Below are 7,301 nucleotides of genomic sequence, written 5' to 3' on the forward strand. Positions count from 1 at the left end.
GGGATTTTGTGAGCAAACAACTTGTGGGAACAAGAATCAACTTGCATAGGAAGGTAAAACAAGCATAACTTCAAAACTTTAAGCACATAGAGAGGAAACTTGATATTATTGGAATTCATACAAGCATATATTCCTCCCTCATAATAATTTTCAGTAGCATCATGAATGAATTCAACAATATAACCAGCACATGAAGAATTCTTTTCATGATCTACAAGCATAGAAAATTTACTACTCTCCACATAAGCGAAATTCTTCTCATTAGGAATAGTGGGAGCATCATAAGAGACTCGAATACTATAAATTGTTTCCACATTAAAAGAGTAATGTTAAGAAAAGGGGTATTCATAATCATGACAAGTTCTATAAATATAATCACTCCTTTTTATAGCATAAGTATCATCACAATAATCATCATAAATAGGAGGCATGCTATCATCATTATAAATTTGCATATCAAAACTTGGGAGACTAAAAATATCATCTTCATTAAACGTAGCATCCCCAAGCTTGGGACAAACATTAATTGCAGCAAATATATTCTCAAAAACATCATCTTCATCAAACATAACATCCCCAAGCTTTGGCCTTTTCATATCATAAGCATAATCACTCTCATCATTAATAGTATGGATAGCACCAATAGTATAGCAATTATCATATTCTTCCAAGCAAGTGCCAAAAAGATTTTCAAGATCATAAGAAGTATCATTATCTTCCACAATTATATTTTCATGAGGCACAATAGTTATAGGAGCAGCATTATTTGGGGGATATATCTTTTTACCTCTCTTCCTTTTTCTTTTCTTCTTCTTCAGCACATCATGTGTGGGTTCAATCCTCTTTTTGGAGCTCCTTATTAATCAGATTGGTTGAATAGGAGGCTCCTCCTCGTTACCTGATTCATCATAAGAAATAATAGGAGGATATTGGGAAGCCTCTTCCCTTTCATTAGTATTCTCTTCATCTTCTATTTGTTTTCTCTCCTTTATGTAATTGGCAATATAAGGATTTTCAATACAATTCACCGCACAATACATATAAATTTCCTCTAGATCAAAATGAAGAACTCTATCAAGGGAAAATCTTGGAATATCCTTAGTTATACGTTTCATTTCTTCATAACCCAAGAGCAAACTAAGTTCATTATGATGTGCAAGGGAAATCAAGTCATCACAATTTTTGGACATGATATGATCATGAAACAATTTGCATTGGAGATTTAAATGACCATGTTCATTGCAAAGTTTACAATGGCGGCCAAGAAAATTTAAATTTTCAGCACAATCATCTAGTATTTCTTGCAACAATTTAGTTTCCAAGTACTTATGCCTCTTGCAATATCTATCTTCCCTATTTGGTGTGTACTTACAAATCCAATGTACTCCACAAAAATTGACATGTTTATAGGAGACATCATAACTAGTGCAATCATCATTAGTATCATGGATATTCAAAGAATTCGTACTAACAACATTGCAATCATGCTCATCATCCAAAGATTTAGTGCCAAACATTTTATAGACTTCTTCCTCTAGCACTTCAGCACACTTTTCCTTTCCATCATACTCACGAAAGATATTAAAAAGATGAAGCGTATGAGACAAACTCAATTCCATATTTTTTATAGTTTTCTTTTATAAACTAAACTAGTGCTAAAACAAGAAACTAAAAGACTCAATTGCAAGATCTAAAGATATACCTTCAAGCACTCACCTCCCCGGCAATGGCGCCAGAAAAGAGCTTGATGTCTACTACACAACCTTCTTCTTGTAGACGTTGTTGGGCCTCCAAGTGCAGAGGTTTGTAGGACAGTAGCAAATTTCCCTCAAGTGGATGACCTAAGGTTTATCAATCCGTAGGAGGCGTAGGATGACGATGGTCTCTCTCAAACAACCCTGCAACCAAATAACAAAGAGTCTCTTGTGTCCCCAACACACCCAGTACAATGGTAAATTGTATAGGTGCACTAGTTTGGCGAAGAGATGGTGATACAAGTGGTATATGGATAGTAGATAAAGGTATTTGTAATACGAAAATATAAAAACAGCAAGGTAACTAATGATAAAAGTGAGCGTAAACGGTATTGCAATGTGTTGAAAAAAGGCCTACGGTTCATACTTTCACTAGTGCAAGTCCTCTCAACAATAATAACAGAATTGGATCACATAACTATCCCTCAACATGCAACAAAGAGTCACTCCAAAGTCACTAATAGCAGAGAACAAACAAAGAGATTATGGTAGGGTAAAACCACCTCAAAGTTATTCTTTCCAATCAATCCGTTGGGCTATTCCTATAGGTGTCACAAACAGCCCTAGAGTTCGTACTAGAATAACACCTTAAGACACAAATCAACCAAAACCCTAATGTCACCTAGATACTCCAATGTCACCTCAAGTATCCGTGGGTATGATTATACGATATGCATCACACAATCTCAGATTCATCTATTCAACCAACACATAGAACCACAAAGAGTGCACCAAAGTTCCTACCGGAGAATCACGACGAAAACGTGTGCCAACTCCTATGCATAGGTTCATGGGTGGAACCCGTTAGTTGATCACCAAAACATACATCAAGTGAATCACGTGGTATCCCATTATCACCACAAATACGCATGGCAAGACATACATCAAGTGTTCTCAAATGTTTAAAGACTCAATCCGATAAGATAACCTCAAAGGGGAAACTCAATCCATTACAAGAGAGTAGAGGGGGGAAGAAACATCATAGGATCAAAATATGATAACAAAGCTCGCGATACATCAAGATCGTATCACCTCAAGAACACGAGAGAGAGAGAGAGAGAGAGAGAGAGATCAAACACATAGCTACTTGTACATACCCTCAGCCCCGAGGGAGAACTACTCCCTCCTCGTCATGGAGAGCACCGAGATGATGAAGATGGCCACCGGAGAGGGATTGCCCCCTCCGGTAGGGTGCCAGAACGGGTCTAGATTGGCTTTTGGTGGCTACGGAGGCTTCTGGCGGTGAAACTCCCGGTCTATTGTGCTCTCCGGTGTTTTAGGGTATATGGAGATATATAGGCGGAAGAAGTACGCCAGGGGGGTGGGCGCGCCCCCTACCTCATGGCCTCCTCGAAGCTTCCCTTACGTGCACTTCAAGTCTTCTGGGCTTCTTTCCTTCCAAAAATGGGTTCCGTGAAGTTTCAGGTCAATTGGACTCCATTTGGTTTTCCTTTTCTTCGAAACCCTAAAACAAGGTAAAAACAGAAACTGGCACTGGGCTCTGGGTCAATAGGTTAGTCCCAAAAATGATATATAAGTGTATAATAAAGCCCATAAACATCCAAAATAGTAGATAATATAGCATGGAGCAATCAAAAATTATAGATACGTTGGAGACGTATCAAAGAGCGGCGCTGGTCTTGGAAGTATTTTTTTGTTGTTTTGCGTAGTTTGGGTCAAAGTTTGACCACGTACTGTATTTGAGAAGCAAAATGTGAATGCATGTCACCACAAATTGTATCGTTTGGTTTGTATCTGAATGTACTTTCAAATTATATTATTTTTGCAATGTATAACATATATTTTATGTGCGAAAATCATGGTCAATTATGACCCATTATAAAAGGGAGACTAGTTAATGTGGGATCGCTTTCTTAATTGAAGGGTAAATTGATTTTGATTTTGATCCAGTCACAGCGCGCCGGCCCTCTCGTCCAATCCTAAATCGTTGCCGCACGCTCCTCTCCCTCTTATGCATTGCAAAACCACCTCCTCTCCTCTCCATCATCTCCATTCCAAAACCACCATCTCGCCTCAACCTCTTCTGATCTTCTCCATTGCAAAACCACCTCCTCTCCTCTCCATCATCTCCATTCCAAAACCACCGTCTCGCCTCTCCCTCTTCTCTATTGCAAGACCACCGTCTCTCCTCCCATCTTCTAGAGCTAGCACCAGACCACTCAGAAGGACATCTATGGAGAGGATGCAGCAGCGAATCAGGCAGATCGCCGGCGGCGACCAGGAAAAGTTAGCCAGGTTGAAGGAGATCCTTAGTTGGTTTCACAATGAGTAGGAGATTTCGAGGAAGGTGCGGGCCATGTGGCAATGTATGCGAAAGAGCGAGATGGCGGCGATGTACATGTACTCCTCGGCGACAGTCACGCCGCAGTCTTCCGAGTTCATCGATTATCTCCTCTGGGCGATGGAGCAGACGGATTCGCCCGAGGCGACAGTCAGGCGGAGGTGGTGGGTGTACAGGTTGAAGGTCGAGCACCCAGAGGATAATGAATCGATCAAGTATGGTGTGCCGTTCGTGAGTGTGCAGAGCCAGCTGGAGCCACGGGAGTATTTGTTCTCCCACCGCAAGAGGAGGCCGGATGGCGCGACGTCGCTTCCCCGCCGTTCTCCATTGTTCCCTTGATGCTCGCCTCATTTCAACGGCAGCGGTAGGGTTTAAGGTAAGCTTCGCACTAACCTAATCTTCCACCTGCTCATGCTTACAATCAGTGTGACAGCTAATGAAAATCATTCTTACAATCAGTCTTCGAGTACTACGCCAATCACCTAAAATAGCTCTGGACCTTTTGGGTCAAAGTTGTGACATAGTGTACAAATAAATAAAAATAGATTGGTGCTTCTTTCAGAAAAGAGAACTCCCTAGAAACTTTCAGAAAAGAGTACTAGTATTCGGTTAGATGATTTGCTACCGAGAAAGATCCGTCCACAGAGAGTGCCACACATCCCACTGGTGGTGGTGGATGCCAATGCGTGCATGCAGCATGGTTGGTGTCAGTAATTTTTTACTTGGCACACCTCGCACTCTGCATATATGCCGGTTCCATACGTACATTTGTGCAGTTCCACCAAAATGCAGCTGAATAACCCTGTTTGCATAGATAATGAAAAAGCATGATTACATTATAGTGGCACTAGTTGATGAAACACACAAAATAAATAGAAGAAAATATTTCGATAGTATCATAGCATGCCATGTTGTGAGGGCGAGATGGGCCTTGTGATGCCTGAAACGGTACGCCTCATACTGGACATCGTCCCAAGTCTCCCAGATACACCTTCTGCCAGTGATGAACATCAGTGTACAGCGGTAGTACAAGGAGGCGCCTTGAGACATTCAAATCTCTATTTTTGTACATATCAACTAAAATTAAGCACCCCAATTTGCAGAAATGCTTAAACATTAACAATGGGACTAGTTGATGAAACATACATTAACAAAGAGAAGCACTTTCTTTATCTACATTGGAAATGAAATGATAGAGATGACACTCGCTCTATTTTAATTGTATTATTACTTCATTTTATCAGTGACACTAGGGTCGAGCAGGTGGCAAACGAGGTGTACTGTGAGTCGCAAGGATGGAGGCCGGGGGTGCTTAGACTGGGATGCTGAAGCTGGCTCTTTCAGTCACCAACATGGATGATTCAATTCATGGGAACTTTTGGTGCAGTTCACCTAAAATGAAGCAATGTCCCGTGAGCTAGCAGCTTCTTCTTCAATTTTTTTTAAGAAAAGGGATCCAGCCCCGGTGCCATTTCCATCAGAAAACGAAACCCACAGAGCTTCTTCTTCATTAGTTGCAATAAAATTGAGCAACATCAAGGTTGGTTGTGAAGCTCCTAGAATGCTCAATTATAATTTGGATATCATTTGTGAAGTTCAACTAAGATCGAGCGTGAAATGTATATCTCTGTTTGCACAAAAAAAGGTGGAAAGGAGGGTGACTAATAAGTGATGAAACATGCATCAAATGAAAAGAATCATGTTCCTTATCTGAATGGCAATCCTACAAGGACAGTAGCAATTTCTAAAGCACTGGCATTGCTAGATATTAGTGTGGGCATTAGGATTAACTAGGACAACCGTTAAATACGACATTACTTTGGGCACGGGAGAGTAGGCGGACCAGGACAGTTGCATTTCTAATGAAAAGAACCAACTTATCTTAATGGGAAATTTTAGCAGGACATGTAAAGAAGTGCCATTGATTCATATTACTGGAGGCATTACATTGAAAACAACATTGGTTTAACGTGTCCTTACTTTTAACAGTGCGACTGGTACATTTTACCAGTGGCATTACATAAGAGTGGCTCGGGGCAACAAACATCAGAACAGGATATCTGGGTTGGTCCCATTTTTGTTCGGTATAGCCACCTTATACTGTGTGAGGCTAGCAAATCTAGTGCTGGACTTATTCTGTTGACTTGTCCCCCAGTCCCCACTTTCTTTCCTTTTTCAACCAATAGATCGGGTGAGGGAGTCTTGGATTAGGGGATCTCCGGACAGCCGGACTATATCCATTGGCCGGACTGTTAGACTATGAAGATACAAGATTGAAGACTTCGTCTCGTGTCCGGATGAGACTCTACTTGGCGTGGAAGGCAAGCTAGGCAATACAGATATGTGTATCTCCTCCTTTGTAACCGACCTTGTGTAACCCTAACCCTCTCCGGTGTCTATATAAACCAGAGGGTTTTAGTCCATAGGACAACATACAATCATACCATAGGCTAGCTTCTAGGGTTTAGCCTCTCTGATCTCGTGGTACATCTACTGTAACGCCCCGAGACCGATGTGCCAGTTGTCCTCCAGTTATTCGTTGTGGTTGCCTTGTCATTGCTTGCATGTCATGCATTCCATATCATGTCATCATCTGCATTTCATTTGCATACATGTTCGTCTCATGCATCTGAGCTTTTCCCCGTTGTCCATTTTGCATCCGGCGCTCCTATGTCACCCGGTGTCCCTTTCTACCTCTTTCTTGTGCGGGTGTTAAATGTTTTCGGATTAGACCGAGACTTGTCATGTGGCCTTGGTTTACTACCGGTAGACCGCCTGTCAAGTTTCGTATCATTTGGACTTTGTTTGATACTCCAACGGTTAACCGAGGGACCGGTAAGGCCTCGTGTGTGTTGCAGCCCAACACCCTTCCAAAGTGTCCCAAAACCCACCTAAACCCCTTCTATCATCTAGATCGTTCGATCACGATCGCGTGGTCGCAAACCGCACCTCATTTGGAGCTCCCTAGCTCCCTCTACCTATAAATCTAGCCCTCCCCCAAAATTTTCGGGTCATTTCTACCCTAGACCTAGCTCCTCCTCCATTCCATCGCGCCGGGTGTGTCCGGTCCGGCCGGACAAAGCAGCCACCGCCGCCCGCGTCCAATTGGAAGGCGCCACGTGGCCACCCGGCGTCCGTCACCACCGAGGCCCGGGAGGGCCGCAACCGGCCCCCGAGCCCACTTCGCCCGCCGCCGCCCGAGCGCCTGGCGCCCCGCCCGCGCGCAGCGACCGCCATCGCCTCCT

Source organism: Triticum dicoccoides, chromosome 3A (assembly GCF_002162155.2).
Source record: "Triticum dicoccoides isolate Atlit2015 ecotype Zavitan chromosome 3A, WEW_v2.0, whole genome shotgun sequence".
Lineage (NCBI taxonomy): Eukaryota > Viridiplantae > Streptophyta > Magnoliopsida > Poales > Poaceae > Triticum > Triticum dicoccoides.